The 26,076-nt window shown below is 39.7% G+C and overlaps 1 protein-coding gene and 1 long non-coding RNA gene across 7 annotated transcripts in view; both read right to left on the bottom strand.

Moving 5' to 3' along the window:
• The window catches only part of LOC109418806 (rab11 family-interacting protein 4), a 365,611-nt gene that overhangs the window by 141,107 nt on the left and 198,428 nt on the right, over window positions 1–26,076 (bottom strand). The gene's annotated exons all lie outside the window — the stretch shown is intronic.
• Window positions 341–9,705, bottom strand: LOC134292211 (uncharacterized). The gene is made up of 2 exons (XR_009999526.1): window positions 8,526–9,705; window positions 341–8,225 (listed from the first exon to the last, which is right to left on the bottom strand). It is a non-coding gene; the product is annotated as an uncharacterized LOC134292211 (long non-coding RNA).

Below are 26,076 nucleotides of genomic sequence, written 5' to 3'. Positions count from 1 at the left end.
CTTCCAGGAATTTCGGGAATTTTCCAGAAACACAAGAGTTTAATCCTAAATTCGCAATTCCTTCTGGCAATCTTCTAGAAACTCCTTCAAGAATTCCATAGGGAGTTTATTCTGAAATTCCTTTCTTTCTTTCGAGATGTTTTCGGAAGTTTTTTCTGTCATTCCCTGAAGAAATTTCTGTAGAATTATTATCCCATAAGGATCCATGACAGAAAATTTAGAAACAGTTCCTAACAAAATTGCTAAAATCATGCCTTAAGAAAGCATTAAAGTAAGGTTGGAAGAATTTTTCAAGAAAATCCTGTAGGAACTTAGCTTCTTACAAAATCGGAGGAATTCCTTTAGAAATTAGCATTAGCATTAGCATTAAGCGAGTCGCACAAATTCGTAGGTGGTACAGTCCTAGACCGCTGTTATGAGGGTTGCCTCCTTCCCGTCCGAACCAAAGCACAAAGATTTGGGACTAATCTCTGACTCTTAAACAAGACTGACGCTATCCTCCAATGGTCGAGCACTGTCCTGGCCACGTCCTTGCGACTGCTGAGGAATGGGAAAGGATGGTTAGGTTTGGACACCTATGAAAAATGTAGACAACTCTACGATCTCTCAGGCCTAGGTGTCACGGGAATTTGGGTGTTGTTAGTGGAAGGCTAAACTCCAAAGGATACGCTTGGTTAACGTTCAGGCACACCATTTTTAGGCTGCTTCGAATCAGTTGTCTGCCCAATTCATCCTGGTGGTCATCTTGTTGGCATTTAGTTGAATTACTAGATTCTTCGGTTGATAATCTGAAATATAAAATAATATTAACATCGTACGTCAAATAAACTACATATTAGTGATACGCTCACCACAGTTACATATTTTTACAATATTTTTTATATTATGCGATAAATTTACCTGAATCCTGCTGAAATAAAATGTTTATTAGCAGTACATTGAAACAAAATAAATTACAAAACACAAAAAGTGCATCAAACTTTGATCTTGGAATAATTATCAACATATCAAGATCAAAATTTGATTTGGTAGATCTTACACCGCAACGCACCACTCTAAGGTGATCTACCCACGTTACGGGGGAAGGAATTCCTTTAGAAATTTACTGAAAATTCTTGGATTAATTCCGTAATATATTCCGTAATAATCCCGAAGGATATCCTTCGGGAACAACTGAGAAACTTATGGAGGAATTTCATAGGAACTTGCAAAAAATAGCGGAATGAGTTCTTGAAGAAATTACAGAAAGCGTTTCTGTTAGAATACCGGAAGGAGTTCCCAGAGGATCACGAAGGGAATTCCGGAAAGAATCCTGGAAGGAGTTCTTGAAGGATTCCTGGAAGGAATTACTGAAAGTATTATAGGAATTCTGGAAGGAGTTCTTGGAGGAATCCCCGATAGAGTTTCTGGAAAAATCCTGGAACGAGTTCCAGGAGGAATCCCGGAAGAAGTTTCTGAAGGAACCCCTCAAGGAATCCCTTAAGGCATCAGCAAATCACAGAAAGAATGGAAGTTATTTCGAAGAAAGTCTCTGGAGAGGAAATCTTGGAAAGTATTTCAGAAGAAATCTGAAGAGGTTTCGATGGAAAAATCTCTTGAAAAATCACTGAAGGAATCCCAGAGTTCACTGAGGTAACTCTTGAAGCAATCTCTGGAGTAAAAGAGTTTCGGAAGGATTCCCTGTAGGAAATTCTAGCCTGGTAGAATCCCGGGCAAATTTCCAAAGAAAATCAATAAGGAAATCCCACATGTGGCGTGATAACAGATCTAGGACTACGTGTGCAGAGCGAAAGACTTCCAGTCCCTAAACTCCAAGAGATTGAGGAAGAGGTTGGCTGGTTGAAAAACAACAAAGCCGCTGGAGCAAATGAACTACCAAGGAAGCTTGTAAAATAAGGCGGAGAAGCACTGGTAAAGCACTACACTGGGTCATTACCAAGATTTGGGTGGAGGAAGTATTACCGGAGGAATGGATGGAAGGTATCATGTGTCCATGTGTCCTACAAAAAGGGCGACAAATTGGATTGCGGGAACTACCGCGCTGCCTACAAGAAACTCTCTCAAATCTTATGCCGCCGTCTATCACCGATTGCAAGAAAGTTCATGGGGCAATTTCAGGATGGCTTCATGGGTGAACGCGCTACAACGGACCAGATGTTCGCCATCCGCCAGGTGTTGCAGAAATGCCGCGAATAAAACGTGCCCACACATCACTTGTTCATCAATTTTAAATCGGCGTATGATACAATCGATCGAGACCAACTATGGCAGAGTATGCACGAAAACGGATTCCCGGATAAACTGATACGATTGATCAAAGCGACGATGGATCGAGTGTTGTGAGTAGTTCGAGTATCAGGGACACTCTCGAGGCCCTTCAAATCTCGCAAAGAGATAATGCAAGGTAATGGTGTTTCTCACTGGTGACCGGCGATAACGACACCAGCAGAGAAATTCAGTGTCGCATTGTGGCAGAAAATCGAGCTTACTTTGAACTCCACAGAACTACATGCATGTCACGTAGTACATTTAATGTAAGCTGGCTGTATTATCACTTGCGAGGAATATGTAAGCCCCACCTTCATAAATCGATGTCAAACACGAGGTAATGTTTGATTTCTATGAAACAAAGCAAAGCCGCAACTTCATGAATTTCGGAGTTTAAATGCAACTCAACTGACAAGATGGAGGTTTCGTGTGCTTTTAGTGCAACTTATTTAGACCAAACCATAGAAAGCCACATTTTGGATGATGTTGCAGATGCTGCTTGGGCAATCCCACATGGAATTCCGTACGATATTCGTGAAGGAATTTTGCATAAAATTCCGTGAAAACTGCTTGGAGGATTCCTTCAAGCGATCCCGGAGAAAATCCATGCTGTATCATCACGAGAAAATGTCTGAAGGAGTCCTGAATAGAATATCGCATCGAAGAAGCTGAAAGACTTCCGAGATAAATCCCCCAAAACAATCCTGACATGAATCTAAAGAATCCCACACGAAATTTCAATAATATTCCCTTGGTAATTTCTAAGGAAGAACACCCTTTCCTTCAAATAAGTTAAATAAAAAAGTTTGTTTGAATTTGTATCCATGCAATGGTTATTTACTTTGTCAAAGGCTTCGTTTAATTCTTTCGCCTAGTGATCGTTTGAGAGCAAACATCTAAGATGATCAACTGCGGTTACTGTTCGTCACATGTTAATATTGTTAGCGTATGGCATCTGTTCGCCGCAACACAACTTGCGACATTCCTATACTTTTTGCACAAATACGACTCATCGCAGTGGGAGGTTGCCTGTCTGTGCCATCCGTTAAAAAATACATACACTGTCTCCGCCGCGGTACCGATGATTAGACAGTAGTTTACTTTTACGACACCGACGACGCGTCACGCGTCGCGCGACGGATACGAGCTTCAATTATAACTGGTCGGGTCGGAGCAGCATGTGACCTCACCTCACTCAGCAAGTTCTAGCAATTGGCTGGTTTGTTCCTACACTTACGCTTGTTAATTGAAGAATATTTGTCACAATTAAGAAACAACCTTGAAGAAAATACCAAACAAACAAAATCGCGCAAACATAAGTCAGCATCTTTAGTTCAGGTGAAGTGTGATGCAAATATACCTGACCACGACGGTATTAAAGTCCCATCGATCACCGATCACCCGTTGAAGGCGGAATATTTGCCATTCGTCTTTGACGTTGAGTATTGAGATGCCTGCCTGAAGGTTGACATAACTCTCATTGAATATTCAAAGCAATGCGCGACCATTGGCGTTACGTCGGAATAACAAATATTATCGTTCTTCGGTTCCTCTGACAGTGATGACGATTAGCATCTTCATATGTTTTCCATCCCAAGTTCAGGTAAGGTCAACAAATTCAAGTTGTACCGAATTTCCTGATGATTTTCGTTTCAATAAACGTTTCTGCTTCCCAATCGATGATTGACAACTTCGAGGTTTGTTTATAGGTTTACAACCTTTGGATATGGAAAGATTTCATATCGAGGGTCATGATTTAGATATTACGACCTAATGCACTATAAATTGAAATTCCTTCGAAGCAGTAAATCAAGCCATTGCCTTCAGGGTAGACTAATGGTTCCGTAAACAAATGTTTAGATCTCCGACTTATTGCTCAATATAAACCTATTTGAAATGAATAACCTACATCAAATTGCTTAGTGATGTTGTTATTGTTATTGATCGTTCAGGTATAGATGCATAGTTTGAGTTTCTTCCGAACGGCGCTACCGGGATAGCTAACCAATAATGCAACCACAGCCAAACTACAAAGATAGTCATCGATAAATCACGGCTGGCAAAACACGAACGTGCAACCACGATGCACACAATTCGTGTTCGATAGTAACCAGCCAGCGCAGCGCAGAACTAAACTGCAACGCTTGATCAATCCCATCTGATAGATCGACTTTGGGGTCTTTGTTTATGTTGTGTCTGGTCCCTATTTTGTTGATTTCGATTAATTTTAATCTGTTGGGAAATATGTTCCAAGTTTTTCATCAGTAGGCAATAAGAGTGCACCACTCCCTCTAGATCCAATTCCCATAATAACACTATACGTCACCTGCTTCCGCCCTGCGCCACAACTGCACGCGTAGGTTTCGATTTCCCGATCCAATTTGGGGAACCATCGATCGTGTCGACTACTGACTGACGGGTGGGTGCGTGCAATTTCCTACCAATTTCACCAGTGATGCGCGTCACAGCAGTCGCAAACTGCGAAACACGGTGTACCAATTGGAAAAGCAGATGACTCTTGATCCGTATCTCCTCCGTGGACGTCGCGACAAATGATCATCTGTATCGCGTTTTTTCTGCTTGCACGCTAAGAAAAAGTTACTCTAAAATGGGTAAGATTTACACAAAACTGAGATAAACTGGAACAGCTCAAACAATGAGTAAATTGCATTGCCATCGATAGCGCTGGCCAAAGTGCAAAAATCCAAACAGTTTAAGCCGTATAATATTCTTCACATCAGCAAGAATATTATACAACTTAAACTGATGAGATATTCGCACTTGGGCCAGCACTATCGCTGGAAATAAAATTTACTCATTTTTGAGTTGTCCCACTTTAGCGCCAAAATGAGTGAATTTTCTGACCGTGTGTCTCCCCATTTGTCACCGAGATGTGAAGGAGTGTGTATTGTTGGAAAAATGCTCGAAAATGCATGGTTTAGGTAAAATAGTGCAACACATATGCCGTTTTTCTTTTTGATCCAGTTCCAACCTGGGTTGGAACTGGATGAGATCACAGTTTCAACCCAAACCCGACTTCGGTTTCGCTTGTACTAAAGTTTGTTTGACGTTGTTTGTTTACACATTTTCCACCAATCCAGTTCCGACCCAGGTTAAAAAAGAAAAACGGCAATAGAAAACATTATCATAAGTGCGCTGAGAATGTTGCTACGTCATTCCGTTCAAAAGATATTGATGATTTTCTTGATAAAATAGGCACATTTTAAGTATTTTTTTCTTGAGTTACAAAAATAACACCCCTCCAATTTTTTTTATATGTTTTATAACAACATTTCTTCTTTTAAATGCGGGCAGAAGATATTTTTCGTGTTTGCCCCAATCGGTCATATCACCTTTTCAAAAAAAAAAGATTTTTTTAGGACAAACACCTGTAACTATTGAACCAAAAGAGATAACGGCCATTTCAGCGCACGAAACGACGCGTCTTCAAAACTTCAAATCAAAACTGAAAAAGTTAACGCCAGAAAACCTGTTTTTCTTGAACCACTCTAAGCTTATTCAGAAAAATACCTCTAGATCGGTCAATTTTAAAGCTACATGAAAAGGGTCTTCAGCAAACTTACTCAAAATTGATAGATCTACAACTTTCCCGAAGAATGTATACAGTTATTCTTTGAAAATATGAACAACCCTAATTTTCATGTATATTGAAAAGAGGACCTTATTTTTAGAAACAACTTTGTAGAAGATCATATTAATCTAAAAAAAATAACATTTGAAGGCGCAGATTGCATCTTTCCTCGTAAATCTGTTTCGAGGATCATTGTGCAATGTATCAAATAATCGTTCATACCAGAGATGGAAAACACCTACTCAATTATTGCATTTACCTTCAGAAGTGAGTTTGCATGTCCCCATGTCCCCCAGTCAAGCAAATACTTCCTATTTCTACGTCAACTGTCAACCAGAGTGTGGTGAGAGCGTTTTTAAATTCTCTCCGGTGAATTTTAAAAAATCTCTCCGGCGCGCGCTCTAGTCAGCGTATCTAAATACCAAGGTAAGAGATTCCCGCAAATGTCAATAATGAGACTCACCAACACATCTGTGTTAGTTATGAAAAGTTGGTGTTTTTACACTAAAATGTTATAATTTTTGCAAAGTTTGTGAAGTTTTTCGTAGTTTGATAGTTTCTAAATGCTGTAAAACTAAGTTTAGAACCATTTTTTTGTCACCGATATTCAAATGGTGATAGTTCCTGTTTTATTGCATGGAGGTCACTTTTAACCCAGTGAGATGCAATTAAATAATTGCTTCTAGGATGTGAGAGCTTAATTTCTCAAAAAAGTTGGCTAAATAGTGATGTGCCCATACAAATCTGCGCAAACTTCATAACCCTTTTTTTTTGCTTTTTTCCTTTTCTCACTAATCCATGAATATTAGTGAGAGTAACTTACCTTGGTATGTAGATACGTTGAGTGCTGATTCGGTAACAGCTGGGTGAACACACGGAAGAGCGCGCGAGCCACACTCGATCCTAAGCGAACGAGCAAGGGCACACACTAGCGCTTGATCTACACACCACCCTCATCAAGAGAAACTGGCTTCTTGGTGCGGTGAAAAATGTTCAAATCCCCAGTGTGGTCGATAAATTGACGCCCCAGTGAATCGCTACGGTGAAATGCCATCTCTGCTGTCAACGAAGAAAAAATGACAGCCAACCCTAGTAACCATTAGCAACATATTTCGCCACTTTCGGCTCACAGGGCTATTAAGCGGCCAATATAGAGCGTGTCAGCTCCTTAATCACATTATATTCGCCTCCAGGTGAATTCTCGCGTTACATTTGAAAAGGGCCTATCCCCAGAACGTAAACATTGAAAAAAATCGATGCAAACATTTTCCATCACATTTTCTATTCGTATTTCACGGTTTTCGAATTTTTCAATATGCTTTTCGTTTTAGTGACACAAGAATAGATGTATCTATGCTTCAATAATCAAGTTTGCATAAAAAATTATCAAAAAAATATGAAAAATTATAGATAAACATGTTAATCTAATTTGAGAACTTTCACCCGGTGTAAGCCTTACTGTTAGTCTTTCTAAAATTTTCTTAGCGTGGATTGGTCCCCCGAGTGAGTCCGTTGTTGACATCGTATCAAGGCTTGGCCGTTTTTGAGAGAGAGAATTCTCTCTCTCGGCGCTCGGGCCGAGAGCCGTTCGGAAAATTTTCGGTTGTCGGCCCTTTAAACGAGAGGACCAACAAATGAAAACAAAATTTTACTGTTACTGGTCCATTTGGAGCATGGGCTTATGAATGATTGGGAAAAAAGCAATGATCTGCCGTTTTGAAGGTGGGGTTTATTCTGATAAGATTAACGGTAAGGCGGGTGATGTTTGCACAATATGTTACTGTTGGGGGATGCTACGGAAAGGTATCAAAATCGATTTGTTTGCATTTTAGGGATAGGCCCTTATCAAATGTAACGCGAGAATTATACCCAACTAACAATCGCCAGCCGCAAACAAGCATGCATGCTGAATTGTTGCTTTATAATGGTAATTATAGCTGAACTAAAATCATGCTGTACACATTACTGTACAAATGCTATTTCAATTGAAAAAGTAGCCAATGTTCAACTTTTCGTATTGGTATGAACAATAATAATTTAAAACACTTTTCAAGCGTTTAATAAGATTTTTATTCGACTCGCAGTAATTCCTTTACAACTTTACAACTCCTTTACAACTAAACTAAGACTTTTTTCTGCTTCTTGTTAAGTTCATACAAAAATTAGGACATGTATCTGTATAATGTGTTTTTCACAAGTCAAATATGCGCTTTCGTTTTATCATACTTCGACTCAGAGTACATGATGAAAAACACGTGTTTTTTATTGAACAACAGCTGAATTAATTTGTTGTTCAGTCGTTAACCATAATGTTGTGCTAATTCACCACTGCTGAATAGGAGTCAAAGTCTGATCATTATTAAACCTCTCTCTCTTCTTGGCGTAACGTCCTCATTGGGACAAAGCCTGCTTCTCAGCTTAGTGTTCTATGAGCACTTCCACAGTTATTAACTGAGAGCTTCCTCTGCCAATGACCATTTTGCATGTGTATATCGTGTGGCAGGCACGAAGATACTCTATGCCCAAGGAAGTCAAGGAAATTTCCTTTACGAAAAGATCCTGGACCGACCGGGAATCGAACCCGTCACCCTCAGCATGGTCATGCTGGATACCCGTGCGTTTACCGCCTCGGCTATATGGGCCCTCATCATCATCATTATTAAACCACGGGAAGTTTATGTTTTGATTTGAGCGCTGCAATTCATCATCTCTAGGATGGCGCAGATAGGAAAGCATGCGGCTGGCAACCGACGGGTGTCGAGTTCGAATCTGGATTTAGGTAAATTTATGTGTAGTTATTATTTCACAATATGTATTCACAGCTTTTAAGTTCCAATCATAAATTCTCGTGGAAATTGAAAAATTTTGCATATTTTTTTAGTTTTTAATCATTTTTGCTAAAGCTGAATAGCAGCTTTACTATATAGTTGTAAAACGGTTTAACAACAAACAGTTCAGTTGGTACACAACACTATGCTTTATAGTTTCTCCAAATTTGTGTGAACAAAACCCGAATAAAGGTTGTGCCTGAAAATTATCCAAATGTTATTCAGCATCATGCTGAATCAATTCGTCGTAAAGGTGCTTGTGAAATGAGTGATTGTTAGTTGGGTAGTGCCTCGTGGTTACTTGGGAACTCAAGCGCTACGAATTTTGATTGTCAAAGACGTGCGAATCAATTGAGTTTTGCATAGAAATTGAACCTCAATTTACTCACCGAGAGAGAAGAATACGGCAAAGAATGGGAATCAAAACAAACCATTAGAAACTACCAAATTTCGAGTGGGGAGGGGGTGGAAGAGGACAACAAGAACGAGAATGCACAAAAGTTTTATTCATGACGTCAGCGTGCAAAACGTAATACCTACTGGACGATTGTTTAGATTGACAGTCCGATGCGAAAACATTCAGTTTAAAGCGTGCGTTAATAGATCATGTGTACGATTTAGTACTGCAAATAGCAAAGTTTACTCTGGATGAACCAAACGCTAAATCTACTTTTTCTCTCCGCAAGCTTTAATGCACAGATTTGTTAACTGAATTCAATTTTACACTAGCGCGGAGTTCGCTTCTTCAGCAGCTATTCAGAAGCGTACCCCGCTCAAGTGTGAACGTTCTCGAACCAAATGAACTTAATTCACCGGTGGGTCAGTGCATATAGTCGGCTGAATGGCTAGAAAACTAATCTCAATTTATCTTTATGTGAGAGAAGAGAACGGCAACGAATGAGAGTCAAAACAAACCACCGAAACCTGCTCGTGTGGGAGGAAAAAAGACAGAGTGAACGTAAATGAACCCAACGTTCATTTGTAACGTCATCTTGCAAAATGTAATGCGAGGATTGATGATATGGACTTATCCACCGATGAACCGAATTCATCGCGGTCCGAGAATTTTGACACTAGAGCGGGGCCGTTCCAATCAGAATTGGACGATTCTGATTGGAACAGACCCCGCTCTAGTGTCAAAATTCCCGGACCGCGATGAATTCGGTTCATCGGTGGATAAGTCCATTACGTTTTGCACAATGACGTCACGAATGAACGTTTGGATCATTTTCGTTCATGCTGTTTGTTTTAATTCCTATTCTTTGCCGTTCTCTTCCCTCTCGGATAGAAAATTGAGGTTCAATTTCTATGCAAACCTCAATCAACTTTTATAATTGGTGCATTTACTGAATTAACAGTATACAGTCTCTGCCTGTATCTGTATTTTTAGCCCTAGGCTATTTCATCTAGGGACTCACGCTTTAATTTCCTTCCGAAGGGAACTCACATTTTGCGAGTTTGTCGGCAGTGGGATTCGATCCCAGGTCCTCGGTGTGATAGTCAAGTGTTTCAACCATAACGCCAGGTGCGCTCCACTGTATATAGTTTATAGGTTCTCTAACGTAATTTTGAAAATCATCGAATTAGTGGTTTCAAATTTCCAGAATTTTGAGTAAAGCAATCATCCTGGTCTTGTGATTTTTCAAAATAGTGGTGAAGAGTTGATATAAGCCACGTGTAGTGGCATTTTTCAAGATGGTCGATTGCACGTGCCTCTGTCACATGGTGTGGAATGACCCCTATCAATGTTTGCTCTCCACTCATGAAACCTATCACTAGGTAGGTACATACTGCGAGTGATAGTTCTCTGGCTGGTGGCATAATGCAGCTGGACTCGTCCCACATTGCACTGACTGGAACATTGTTCGCACACTCAAAGTGCATCGCGCAGCAGAGCGAAGAATTTATTGGCTACTTCCGTTCCTTTATGATTCCAGAGCACATGATCCCGCGCGCATGCATCCGCCCGCCCTTATTGTCTTCGTCATTCATGCGGAAAATGAATCTTGCCTGCCTTCCAGCAGATCTCTTCCCCCCTGTTCGATCTGGTCGTGGTTTAGCCTACCGACTACACCGACTAAACGGGAACAGGGAGTGGAGGTGTTATTTTAATTTGTTCATTTTATCCGCCGACGGGATGGTTGTTCACGTGCCGGCAAAGTTGGGCACTTCGAATCGAGTGGGGACTTCAATCGAAGTTTAGTTGAACAGTCCAAAGACGCCCTCTGCATCCAACGGAATGGTGAAGAATGGAGGCGGATGACGTTGACTCATGTGTTGTTTGTGTCAATTCACTGAACGTACGAACTTTTGGTGTCACGACGATGAAGACGACGAAGTCAAGATCGTCAAGAAAATTGAAGCCATTATCTCTACCGCTTGCCGGTGTGTATGACTAACGAGAGCACTGAAATTTACACTCGCTGACACGCGAAGAGTTAATCAGCTTTGCTTTCGAATTTACTCGGTTTAAGTTTTCGATTATAAGGTTTACTGTTGTTACCACAAACAACGAACGTATGGTGAGTCGTACCGAGACGGGTGATTTCGTTTTCATCTATCGTTGTTACGGATGAATGGGGAGAGTGAGAGTTTATGTGAGCACTAGTTTGAGTTCCGTTGAGGGGAATCTTTTATGGTATTTTAAAAGTAAGTTTTTAATGTACCTACTACTTTTAATCAATGACCGGAAGGTCACAAAGACAACACAATCGCTTTGTATAGAAAAATCTGTATATGCAATTCAAATCCAAGTTTATGACTTTTAGAAAATCTTTGGAAGTTTGAATTTGAAATTGGACTTCCAGAACAGTGGAAATCTACACGTTATAATCGCCATGTAACTCTAACGAAAGCAATTATGTGGAATGTAGAACCTTGAAAACGTCTATGTGTAAGAAAGTATTTGATTAGGGTGAGTCAGAACTCAATTTCGACACCAACTCCAAGATATTTTCATATGCAGCTCCCGCAACACCAAGAAACATCAAGATACTCTCAATGGCTCAAAGTATAAACTGATCATTTGATATTATAATTTGCACCACATGTTGTAGGCGTTCAATGTTAAAATCCAACCATTCTGTGACCGCTGCAGAAAAGTGTGTACCCTTTAGCATCTCCGTTTCGTAGAGCCCACAAAAACTGCTAAGCTGAAACGTCCATCTGTTTCTGCTCGTTTGGTCATACAAATGAGAATAAAGATCTGCTTATTCGCCAGTCTGATTCAGAGAAGCACCATTTATTTTAATTTAAAACAGAACGCTTCCTTCGGGGAACAAAGTGAGTTCTGCTTCAATGAACAATGAGTTCAGCAGCTTTTCTCCATATGTACGTATAACGTACATAACGTACAAAGCAGCTACTGTATGTCTGCCTACGCATCCGTTTGTTGTTTTTTTGTCTCCGATCTGAGAAACCATTTTCGCTACAGTTTTATTTCGCTGTCGACAAATGGTCGCGGTCGGTACCAACTGCACGATCAAGTGAAGTGCACTAGATCGCTACCCGGACCCAACGAGCGTTGGGGTTTGAATCACTTCTTGCACTACTCTTAACTGTAGAGCTAGGATGGCGTCGTCTGACGATGTGAGAAAAACAATTGAGAAATGACATGTGAACTTGACGCCATCGCGCTCTTGTGGAGGAGGAAAACTGGAAGGGTTCAATTTGTTTCTTATCAGTTTACACACACCATCCTGCAACACCATCAACATAAAAATGGGTGATTTGATGGCATCAATTCATAGAATTGTGTGACATCATTTTCTGTACTTCAAGAAGCATCCTCACAAATTCTTACCACAAGCTTCAACGTGAAGAAATACACGATATGCAAGACGACTTGAAGAGTGTAGAAATCCCTGAAAAATCTCTTGAATTCCTGGAAAGATTTGCAAAAAAAAAAAAATACTCAAGGGTCCTAAATGGAATCACCCGGATAATTTCCCGAAAGAAAGCTTGGTAAAAAATCCAGAAGGGACCGCTAAAGAAATCCCCAAAAAATCACTACAGGAATTCCCGGTAGAATCCCTGGAAGAATTTGGCAAAGAGTTCGCTGGAGAATGGATATTCGAAGGAAACTTTGGAAGCATTTCCGAAGCAATCTCTAAAAATCCCAAAGAATTCTTGGTGGAATTTTGAAGAATTTTCCATACAACGTTGACCCACTCTAATATCGCATACATCTTGCCAGTAGACAAATGAATGAAAAAAACGGCCTCTTCATTTTGCCTCCAAAATCACACTAAACCGCCCCGTACGAAGATAAGCACAGTCAAATCGGCGACGACGACGACGCGGCCGGCCCGAATGAAAAAAGCGGTCTCTTCACTTTGCCTCCAAAATCACACTTGACGCCATCGTGCTCTTGTGGAGGAGGAAAACTGGAAGGGTTCAATTTGTTTCTTATTAGTTTACACACACCATCCTGCAACACCATCAACATAAAAATGGGTGATTTGATGGCATCAATTCATAGAATTGTGTGACATCATTTTCTGTACGAAAGAAGCGTCCGTGCACTCAGAATATTCTTTCGTTAAACCTCAACGAATATGCTTCGTAAAACCAGTTTTCGTAAATTGAAAGCAATTTGCGTATAATGTACGGTCCATTCGTACCACCATGCTGAAACAGTACGAATGGAGTTGTATCATGTATGAAATCACGAATCCGACAGACGCTAAACTTGCTCATTCGTAGATTTTAGCTCCCGCTTTGTAGAATGAAACAAAATAAACAAATGTCAATCGTTTTTTACTAACCATGCGTAAAAAGAAAATTTAGCTTCATAGAATGCAACAAAGCTTTGCAGTCATCACTGACGATTGATTGGATCGCAGAGAAAAAAAGCAACATATTTTCATGAGCATATGAAGGTGCGTATGCGAGAAGAGGAAAGGAAACATGCTCTCGGTTGGAAATAAAAGTTATTTATAAACTGAACCAATGTGGAAAGCGTTCTGGTTGTTTTCGGACGGCTTCAACAAGCATCCACAGATGGGTGACTAGCACTGGTAGGTATAAATCAGAAGATCCGTGATCGAAGCCTCTGATATCTAAGTGGACGAACGTGTGGTATTTTTTTAAGCATGTTTTATGTCATTCCGACAAAAAAAAAAGAGACAGAAAAACTTGTCGGAGCGATTTTGTACGAAACGAACTCATGCACATTACGAAGCTTTTCGTTGCAGAAAACAACGAATGGCATTTGTAAACATGACGAGCGATTTCGTACAATGAAACAAAATATATTTTCAGTGTGAGGATCTAGTCCTCACAAATTCTGACTACAAGCTTCAACGTGAAGAAATGCACGATATGCAAGACGACTTGCAGGGTGAGTTGTCTGAGAGCATTGATAGGGCTTGCTGAAAGTGTCCGAAAGTCCAAACGGGTGCTTTAATCTTTGTTGAAAATTCCCAGTAGAAAATATTAAAGATATGCCTGGATGAATTTTTGTAGAGATCCCTGGAAAATCTCATGGATTCCTGGAAAGATTTGCAAAAAAAGAAAATACTCAAGGGTCCTCAATGGAATCACCCGGATAATTTCCCGAAAGAAAGCTTGGTAAAAAACCCAGAAAGGACCGCTAAAGGAGTTCCCAAAAAATCACTAAAAGAATTCCCGATAAAATCCCAGGAAGAATTTGGCAAAGAATTAGCTGGCGAATATACTCGATATTCGAAGGAAACTTTGGAGGCATTTCCGAAGCAATCTCCTAAAAATCCCAAAGAATTATTGGTGGAATTTTGAAGAATTTTTCGAATATCTGGAAAAGTCTTTGTATGAATTATTTAACTATTTCTTGAAGAATTCCTGGAAGAATATTTCAAGAAATCTCTTGAGGAAATTCCCGAATAGATCACTAGAGAAAATTCCAAAAAATGCCTGAAGAAGTAAGCGAAGGAACCCTGGAGAAATTCCAGAAGGAATTCCCTTACTGGAAGAAATTCAGCTGGAACCTCTAAGGGAATCCCTAAAGGGTGTCCGTGAGGAATTCTAAAAATAACGATTGCATAAATTCCTTTGGAATTTCCACGGATGAATATTCACAGGAATCCGTAGAGGAGAAATTTCTTGAACAATACTTTGAGGAATTCCTGGAGGAATCCTTTGAAAAATATCCAGAGGATTTCCTGAAGACATGAATACGTGGGCTAACTCCAGAATAACTGGAGAAATGCTTGAATAAATTTCTGAAGAAATTCCAGTAGGAATCAGTGGAACAAAAATCCCTAATAAAATTTGCGAATACATCGTTGAAAAAGAAACCCAGTACAAACCCTCAGGAAATTCCACGTTGGAATTTCCGTGAGGAGTTCCCTTACAAAAAGCTAGAGAAATTGTCAGAGCAATCTTTCGAGTGAGTCAGAGAAGTCCCAATCAGGCCTGAATTTCACTAGCATAGCTCATCAAAATCACGTCTGTAGTTCTTTGTACACTATCACACCGTGGTGGTGAAATTCGAAACTCGGTAGTGCTGGTAGTCCTGAACAATTTTGCCTTCCTATCAGACGTGAAGTTCTTGCAATACCTCATCAAATTCATACCGGTGGTATACTGCCGTGAATCGCAAGTCAGTCCCATATGTAAAAAGTAGGCATTGAGAAAATGCCCTCTGAAGTTTTCAAATTCGATTTCTATGTGAAACTCTAAAAAATCGCCATAAATTGAAAACTTCTGCGATCATCATGAAACTTTGACATATTGTTTCAAACGTGACAACGTAACAGTGAAAAATATAAAACTGGCTAAAATAGTGTCAGGTTTTGTACTGGAGGGTGCAAAAGTTCGTAATGGGACTGACTTGCGATTACATTTCATTATGGGACGATCTGACTTGGTGTTGTTTTTCGATTTAACTGAACAAACTATATATTATTTTGCACGCAGCTGAAAGATCATCCAAAGAAAGCTCGAAAACGGTCATTAACTCATTTTTGCCCAAAATGCAGATGGGACTGACTTGCGATTCACGGCAGTATATATGTACACTAGTGTGGGTCATCGGAACCGTTTTCTCAGATCAAAGCTTTTTTGGTTCCGTTTCGGGTCCTGAGTATCTGTGCAAAATTTGAGCACGATCGGTTCTGTCTACACTTTGCGCATTGCAATTGAAATTTGTATGGAATTTTTAATAGGAAAACATTAAAAACAGTATTTTTGTCATAAGTTGAAAAAGTTTGTCTGAAAGTTGTAAAATGATAGCCTAGGATGTTCTGAAAAACTTTGTTGAAGACCACAAAGCGATCCGATGCTTGTGAAAATATGTATTACCAACGAACCGCATGCATGTGTTTATGTTTTAACATGTAAAGAAATAACAATAGTAACAAAATCATGCTGTTTCGCCAAGCAATGCCAACGCTATAACATTTTTCATAAGCATCAGAACACTTCGCGGTCTTCGACAAAGTTTTTCGGGACACCCTAGGCTATGTTTTCACTGTATCGGTTACATGGTTTTAGAAAAATTCGAACTTGTTATGAGAGAAATGCAAAAAAGTGTGTTTTTCCATGTAAAACCCTATACAAACTTCAAACGCGATGCGCAAAACGTAGACATAACCGATCGTGCCCAAATTTTGTTCACTTATTTGGGTCCTGAAATCGGATAAAAAAAAAGAGGTTTGATCTGATGGGATATCATTGAATTTTTCATTTTTCCATATAAACGATGGTCGTGGTGATGACGTTCGGAACTGGAAGTACTTGTAATCCTGAACAACTTTGCCGAAGATCGTACCTTCCTACCTGGCTTCAATCTCGTGCTATATCCCACCAAAATCGTACCGGAAGTAGCTAGTACACTAGCCAAACGTGGTGGTGAAATTTGGAACTATGCTCTTCATGACCTAGAAGAACTCGTAGTCCTGAACAACTTTGCCGAAGATCACACGTTCCTATCAGGCTTCAATCTCGTGCTATATCCCACTACAGTCGTACCGGAAGTAACTATGTACACTAGCGCCACGTGGGAGTGAAATTTTGAACTATGCTCTTCATGACCTGGAAGTACTTGTAGTCCTGAACAACTTTGCCAAAGATCGTATCTTCCTATCTGGCTTCAATCTCGTGCTATATCCCACCGAAGTCATACCGGAAGTCACTATGTACACTAGCGCCTCGTGGTGGTGAAATTCGGAACTATGAAATCCATCACCAGGAAGTGGTTGGTGTTCTGAACAACTTTGCCGAAGACAGAATGTTGCTATCTTGTCGAGGTTCCGAGAGAACTCGCTACAAAGACATGGTACTCATAACCAATCTGGTAACAAAACGGAACCGGAAGAAGTTAAAAATGTGGAACTAATGTTTTCGCCTAGTTCTCACCGGAAGCTGCATGGAATTCCAATCGGCTTTCACTACACCTCTCTAGGATAGTGTAGGGTTCCGTTAACGCAAAAAGATTGAAATTTGGTTCACTAACTGCTGAGATATGGATGTGCAAAAAAATAGTTCCACGTTTTTTTTTGCCTGTCGGTACTTAGCGTGTTAATGAATGACTTTTGTAGGAAACTTCATGCAATGGTTGTTACGCCCTTTTCAGATGTAAGTATAGAAATACATATTTCCAAATTAATGTCTTGAACAAATTTCTATTCTCAAATTATGATTTCAAGTTGAAAATAATCGTTTAGATCTGTAGAACCATCAGAACACCAGCTTAATAAACTGCAAGTTTTATGATGATTCACAAGATCGGCCTTATAAATTGATATAAAAGTATTGGTTCGATGAGAATAAGGCACTAAAATTAAAAATATATATATATAAATTACAATGAAACATTACCAATTTTGGAAAAACCCTGGCACAACCGATAATACTTGGCTATTCCGATGGATATTAGTAAAATCTCAGAATTTGGGCCGTTATTTCTCTGTGGATTTCTCACGAAATTACTATTTAATTTTCTTGCTTGAATTCTTTCCGGGATTCCTCCACGTATATCTACCGAAATGTTTCATCAGATTCTCACAGAATTATTCCCGTGTTTTCTCTCGGAGTTCTTCCTTGAATTTCTTAATGTTTGTTTTTCGTCCTTAGTGGATTCCGCCCCGAGTTTTTTTTTCGAATATTTGTCATGAATTCTTTCCAGATTTAAGAAATCCTGAAATATTCAAGAAGGAATGCACGAAAAGATTGGTCCAATGCTAGAAAATTTCCGGTTGGAATTAGGAAGAAGATCCAGGGTGAATACTAGAAGAAATACCAAGAAAAATGGCGAGAGCAAATACGGGAGAAGAATTTCTTGTGAGAAGGCATTCCAAGAGGTATATTTAGAGAAGTTACAGAGAAAAAAATCTGGCGGAATTTCTGGAGAAATTCCTTCGAGATCTAGTTCGAGATTTAATTTGATTTCCGAATAATCGTTTCTTTTTATTCATACGTCCCAATGTGTATCTTAAGGTACGTAAAGTAAATGAATACACTGAAGATTATTTTCACGACAGTTTTGGCATCGCGTAAAAAACCGCGTAATATACTCCGTTATTTGAAAAGAAACGCCTTAAAAAACGCGTTATTTCAAAAAACGTTGTAAAAAGTCACGGTACATGAGAAAACGTTCCATTTATTTCATTTTATGATTCCTGAATGTCTCAGGGGGGGGGGGGGGGGGTGGCTTCTAGGGGCTTTTTAGGGGCGTTTCAATGGGTTACAAGGCGTTTCAGAGGCATTTTAGGGGTTTCAGGGGTATTACATGAGGTTCAAGGGATTTAGGGGATTTTGGAGGCATTTCAGGAAATTTCAGGGGATTTTCGGCGGGATTCAGATACGTTACAGAGACGTTTTCGGGGGTTTCGGAGGGTTTTGAGTGCGTTACATGCAGTAAGAGGGAGATTTTGGAGGCATTTCAAGCAGCTTCGGAGCTTATTCGGCAGGTTTCAGAGACGCTACAGAGGCATTACATAGGCATTTCGAGGAGTTCAAGAGGGTTACTGTGGAATCCAGAGGGCAACTCACCTGAAAAGACCTTCCAGAACCTCCGAAAACGCCCCTGAAGCCCTCTGTAATGCTTTTTAAACCCGCTGAAAATCGTCCGAAATTCCATGGAATCCCTTCGGACCCCTTGTAACGTATCTGAGACCCCCAATGCCCCCGAAAACTCCTCTCACGCTTTCGTGATATACCTAAAAAAATTCCCACAAAACCACCTCGGACGCCATGTAACGCACCTGTAACCTACCTAAACCCACGCAAACGCCTATGCAACGCTGTCGTAACGTCTTTGAAAACCGCCGAAAATCCTCTGAAACTGAAACTGAAATGCCTCCGAAACCCCCTCTCCTCGAACCCTATATGTAACGCCTCTGAAGCTTCTCTGAAGCGCTTTGTAACCCATTGAAACGCCCCTGAAACACTCCTAGAAACTCCCCTGAGACACCCTGGAACCCCTAAAACCTTTTCTGATCTACCAGGACTTGATTTTTGTACGACGTTGTTTGAAATAAGGCGTTTTTTACGCATACCGCGTAAAAAAACAGCGTGAAAAATCCGCGTGAAACACATCCGTGTACATAATTCGTTTTATTTTTTGAATGACTCTGAAATATGAGAAATCGAAGTAAATTTGATGAGGAACATCCAAAGCTTGCATTTTTTTAAGAGGTGACCTCAATCATGTGATCGGGAGTGGTTCGATTGACCCACTCATGCATATCTTAAACGCATTTGATGGCTCGCACCAATAATGAAAGTAAAACATTCCGATTTGATCGAAAAGGGCCAAACATTCCAAAATTATTGCCTTAGGCAAGCCCACCGTCACCCAATTCCGTGCATTACCAATTCAACCAGCTGATCAGTTTGATGGAGTTTAGGGCCCAAATTCACGTTGATTGACTCAACAACACAACGCAACGCAACGCCTCGCTAAGCAAAACAAGCCCATACACCTACGTCCTTCGTCGCATCGTCGCGTCGTCGCCGTCGCAACAGTTACCTACTCAAAGGCACTCAAGGATGATGGAAGCTTGCAGTTGAGGAGTGATAATTCGATTCCAAACTCGTGGGACGCGAATGTACAACCTTGAAATAGTTTGTGGATCGTTCGTTGGTGAGTAGTGCCGGTTGATCGGTTGCCCAGCCTTACCTACTACTACTTTGTGCTGCAATGCAACAGCAACAACAACAACGGATTCCACAATTTACGAAGGCAGGAGGGCAGTGCAATAAACAACAACAGCAACAGCAGATCGATCGACAACAAGAGCCGGCAGAAATTGGCGTTGGTTGCAGTTTGATGATTATTTGAAGTCGATGCAAATGAACTTGTTACTGCGGTCGGATGACGGTGGGTGTTGCATGATGAAGAATAGGCGAAGTTAATTTCTAGAGAATATTTGTAGAACCTGGACTGTTGTCTGTAGAATCGATTAAAACGGAAGAACTCAGCTTTCTTCACAAGCTAATTGCTTTAAAATTTAAAAAATAAATAAATACGGTTTGATATACGTAAAGAGATGCTACAGATTAAACAGCATGCGTATCCTGCATATAATGCTTGAAAATAAATCTAGTATCTAGTAAGTTGTAAACACAAACATGTTGCCTCTAATTAGTTCAGTGTCGACCTTCATTCTACATCACCTTCCAATTAATCATCCGTACTGTTTACCGAGAATCACACTAATATCTGCGAATTACTAACGGCGGATGACGTCAACCGTACTACGAGTTCAGCATCTTTTCATCCAAAAACTCCCCATGACTAGCCTAACGGCATGCATTTCTCGAGATCTAGATCTACTGGCTAAATTTAGAATCGGTTCGGTTCCATTTCTCTTGCTCATCTGACGCTTTCACAGCTATAGGGCGGCATCCGGGTAAGCGGCGCAATGTCAGGGCCCCAACGAGTAGGTACGTATTCTTGGACCGATGCCAATTGAAGATCACCGCACCATTCGGACGAAAACGGGGAAAGAGTTTTCTCTGGTCGAATTTTGCACACAAAGAATCATCAGCAAAACGGCCGACCGCGGCCACCCCAGTGAGTGTTGCCTCTTCAAGTTCATGCTTCAAGGTGGAAATTCTTCGTCGAACTGGACATAATTGCCCGATGGTTTAATGGCGGGTGGTTGATGAAATTTTAATGCTGTGCGTGTTCTACAAACATTTTCTAGCAGGCGATTGTAGAAATTTTGGCAATGTGTTTCTATTTAGAAACAATGCTCGGTTCCCAAAACTTTTGTTAGGAACATCAATTGGCCTAAACTGACACTAATGCGCTTAATTGGTGGAACGACAATTCATTTCCCACTGGATTTTATGGCTGCTTAACATAATTGGCAAGCCGTCTGTAAAAGTTTGGCCCAGGCTACATTTCATCGCCAAAGATGTAACTTTTCATCCGGAAGCTAGAGTGCGTCAAGCAGGCAATAAATCAAAAGGTGGCAACCGAGGAAAGTGTGTCATTTTCAACGGCTTAGGGTTCGCCGTAGGTATAGCCGCCACTTCCGAATGACAAAATTATACTAAACGTTATCGGCTGTTGGAATATGAATCACCTTCCGAGTGGGCTTTCTTCGTTGAATCAGTTCAGGGAGTATCATCGTATGCATCATAATCATTTCTTATGAAATGAGTCCATTCAATGCAGCGGTGCATTATCAAGTTAAACCTTTTTTTTATAAGAAACTTAGATAATATTCAATGAACTTTTCAACAGTATCTACGAAACTTTTCCTTGACAATCACAAAGAGAAAGTTTCAAGTTTTGATGGAAGCATGCGTAATAAATTTCTTGTAAGCTAAGACATTCAGATCTTTCACACAATTTTGTGAAACAAGCAATTTTGGAAACAAAAATAAGTTGAATTTCAGAAGCCGAGGTATTGTTGAATGTCAATCTCAGAACAAGATAAAACGTAGCAAAACATTATTGCTTATCCCATTTACGCCCAGCGATCTATTTATACATCAGTAAATTTTGCGCTAACGGTTGTGAAATTGGAAAACTGGTGTCTTCAGCAAAGTTATTGAGAAGGGCAAGACTCACCGATAGTACGTAATTTAGTTCGTATTCGCTCCAGTAGATGGCACTAGTGATCATGAAACATTTTGCTTTGATAGGAGTTGCGTCAACCGTTATTGCCAATACCGTCGTGCTCGTATCTCGAGAATCAGACCATATGAACAAATGTCGTCTTCGACAAAGCTGATCAGGACATCTAGAGCTACTCGTGAACTTGTTGGTTCTAGATTTATCCGCTAGGTGGCGGTAGTGAGTCCTAAAATTTTAAACTTCTGTATCTCTAGAATCAGACTACATAGAAGAATTCCGTCTTCGACAAAGTTGATCAGGACATCAGAAACTACATATCCGATAGTGAACTAGTTGGTTGTAGATGTATCCCCTTGGTGGCGCTAGTGAGTCCTAAAATGTATTAGCTGCTGTTTCTCGACAATAAGACTACACAGAAGAATTTCGTCTTCGCCAAAGTTGATCAAGACAACAGAAGCTACCCGATAGTGAACAACAATAAGTAACAAGTAGTTAGTCCTAGGTTTATCACCTAGGTGGCGCTAGTGAATCCCAAAAAATCTTAGCTGTTGTATCACGAGAATCAAACTACATAGAAGAATTTCGTCTTCGGCACCCGTTAGTGAACTAGTTAGTTCTAGGTTTATCCGCTAGGTGGTGCTAGAGAGTCCAAAAAATTCTAAACTTCTGTATCTCGAGAATCAGACTACATAGAAGAATTTCGTCTTCGCAAAGTTGACTAGGACATCAGAAACTATCCGTTAGTGGACTAGGTGTTTGATTTATCCGCTTGGTGGCGCTAGTTAGTCCTTAAGTTTTTTAGCTGCTGTATCTCGAGAATCAGACTACACAGAAGAATTTCGTCCTCGGCAAAGTTGATCAGGACATTAAGAGCTAGCCGTTAGTGAACTAGTTAGTTCTAGGTTTATCCGCTAGGTGGTGCTATTGAGTCCTAAAAATCCTAAACTTCTGTATCTCGAGAATCAGACTACATAGAAGAATTTCGTCTTCGGCAAAGTTGATCAGAAGCTACCCGTGAGCTTGTTGGTTGTTGAATTATCCGCTCAGACTACATAGAAGAATTTCATCTTCGGTAAAGTTGATCAGGACATCAGAAGCTACCCGATAGTGAACTAGTTAGTTCTAGGGTCAAGTCTAGGGTTATCTGCTAGGTGGCGCTAGTGAGTCCTAAAAATCTTAGCTGCTGTATCTCGAGAATCAAACTACATACCAGTATTTCGTCTTCGGCAAAGTTGATTATGACATCCAGGGTTATCCGTTAGTGAGCTAGTTGATTCTAGGTCTATCGACTAGGTGGCGCTAGTGAAATGGAGATCATAATAGCCTCGACAACTTTTTCTAAGTACTTTGTCGGACTGAAGAGGGCATTGCACTGTTCAATTTTGTCGCATAGTACCTGTGGCACAAAAACCTATTTTGCTCAGTTTTACGAACAAATCATATGAAGCGAAAAAGTTATCAAAATATACAACGAGGCTATTTACGTCATCGACGATTTACAGCATTTTTATCACAACTCTTGTTCAAAGGGGTTGTGCACTTCCTTCAGCGCATGTTTTGCACAGTACAAATTAAAATGACAGAAATAGACGTCACTGCCGCATATGGCCCACAGTTTGTAGCCGACCCTTATGAACTTTCCTCTGATAAACTGCTTTATAGGGTGACGGCGGTAATACCACACCATCATCGATGGATAGATTTTGATCGAACACATACCATTTTTGGAAGTTCGAATTCACGATATTTATGAATTCCCGCACCTTGAAACCTCGATCTTCCGTATGGTCTACGATAAGATGATTATTCGCAAAATTATTATTATTATTACTATTTATTAACGACACTTTACCATTTGTGTGGTATTCGTGTCATGAAATATTCACAAAATGATATTTTCCAGTAACAACAAAAGTATAAAAACATAGTTTGGCTTTACATACTTAGTATAGCATGGTTAATTCTAGGTTTGCCCGTTAGTAGGCTTCAATTAAATTTTGCACTTCTGTATCTCGAGAATAGAACTACATAAACTCGGGCCCATATAACCACCACGGTGCTTCATTTACCGTTATTATCAAAAAAAAAAATTCCATCAAAACCTGAAACGCCATTCTCCTTCTTCATCATTCATACACCTCTGGACAAATTTTTAAAAAAAATCGTTAGACGAAATTTTGAGTTACGCCCTTTTAAAGGGCCTAACCCCTAAGAAATCAGGGTTTCTATAGAAAAACATCATATTTCATAACAGAAGCATGTTTCTGCCAACAAAATTTGAAACGCCATCTCTTTCTTTATCATTCCTACACCTCTGGATAAATTTTAAAAATAATCGTTGGACGAAATTACGAGTTACGCCCTTTTAAAGGGCCTTACCCCTAAAACAAATAGGGGTTTCTATAGAATACCATCATAATTCATTACAGAAGCATGCTTCAAAGTCCCAAATAATGAAAAGTATCATTAATAATGCTACAATTTGATACTATGCACTAATATTGAATGCATTGTGTATAAACATTAGCCATAACGCCAGTATAAGGGAAGTATTCTATAACCTGTAGGATACGGACGTTGTTGGCTTCATTTACTATTATAGCCAGAACAATATACTATGAAAAACATAAACGACAGTTCATTTACTTTTTCATTTATATAGTTAATAGCCTGGTACACGGTTTATATGGGAAGATACAAAAAATGGAAAAACTCAAGTTCCTGTATACTTTTTGAGTTCAACTTTGGTCCCATATCAACTGTGCAAAATTTCAGATCGATCGGAAAAACTATATTTTAGCGCCCGCCATTCTTAGTTTTTCATACGATTTACTATGGGGAAATATTACTCCTGCAAAGAAAAATCGCTAGGAGTCACCCCTAGATCCCTAAAAATAAGTCGACGAATGATTTCTGTAGAAAACTTCACTAGGAATCAGACCTCTGAAGACAGCAAATCGATGCGACGTTCGTGGAAAAAGTTATTAGGCTTCACCCGATCGATAAAATAACGAGATTTTATTATTTATTGTTATTCCTTACATGTTAAACAGCGTTTGCATGCCATTCGGTTTTCAGTCAATAACTTTTTTCACATGCCTCAGATCGCTTTGCGGTCTTCGGAGGGTTGGTTCCACGTAAAATTTTCAACAGAAATCATTCATCGATTTATTTTTAGGGGTTAAGGGGCAACCTGTGTCACCTTTGAAAAAGTGATTTTCCCCATACTTAATCGTATGAAAACTTAAAATGGCTGGCGCTAAAATATAGTTTCTCCGATCGATCTGAAATATTGCACAGTTGATATGGGACCAAAATGGAAAAGTGTACAGGAGTAAAATGTCTTTTTGTGTCCCACGCTAATAGTTAATGCACACCCATAAACTGAATTTCAAAAATAATGTTGGTAAAATTTTCCAGTTACGCCCATTTGAAGGTCATAAGTACTTATAGTAGAATTATTATAAAACTTAGTTTCATTTAATCACGTTTATTCTTCGGTAACGTAGTTTAGCAGACTATCATTACAATTGATCATGTCAATCCTTAGTTTTGTATGTTTATTAATTGGCTTCTTTAGCGGTGTTGAGATAATTCCATATTCAGAATCTGCATTCAAAACTAAGCCGAAATCCAAATTTTCATGAATTTTGGTGCCCGGGAACCTATTTCAAAATCAGTTTGAAATTTGTATGGGAGCGATTTGTCGAATCACCCCTCGTCGCATTTTGTACTGGGCGGAGCTGTCAAGCAGTTGGACAGCTGTCAAAAGGTGATTTCGAAAAATCTCTTCGAAAGCGATTTTAGGTACCAAAATGAAGTTCTAAAAATCTGAAAAAAATCATGGTGGTTCAGAAAAAGGTGCTCTTTAGTATCAAATAAAAAAAACAATACATTTTTCTTAATTTAAAAACCCAATTGAAAGCAGCATTCACCAATAAATCTAATGAATGAGATAGGCACATGTCATCGCTTGTTCTGTCTATAAAAAAGCAATACAAAAAACTTACGTCCCACGCTATGAATGGCAATTGATACAAACATGATTACTTCCTACTTGTTTGAAAATACTTCCCTTATATTAGCGTAATTGCCAATTTGTATACAAACATCAATACAAATAGCCAATATTAGCGCATAGTATCAAATTGTAGCATTATTTATGATTCGTTTTATTATTTGGGACTTCAAGGCATGCTTCTGTTATGAAATATGATGTTTTTCTATAGAAACCCTGATTTCTTAGGGGTTAGGCCCCTTAAAAGGGCGTAACTCAAAACTTCGTCTAACGATTTTTTAAAAATTTGTCCAGGGGTGTAGGAATAATGAAGAAGGAGAATGGCGTTTCAGGTTTTGATGGTATATTTTTTTTGATA

This window comes from Aedes albopictus, chromosome 3 (genome assembly GCF_035046485.1).
Source record: "Aedes albopictus strain Foshan chromosome 3, AalbF5, whole genome shotgun sequence".
NCBI classification, from domain to species: domain Eukaryota; kingdom Metazoa; phylum Arthropoda; class Insecta; order Diptera; family Culicidae; genus Aedes; species Aedes albopictus.
This window is presented reverse-complemented; position numbering and strand designations above follow the sequence as displayed.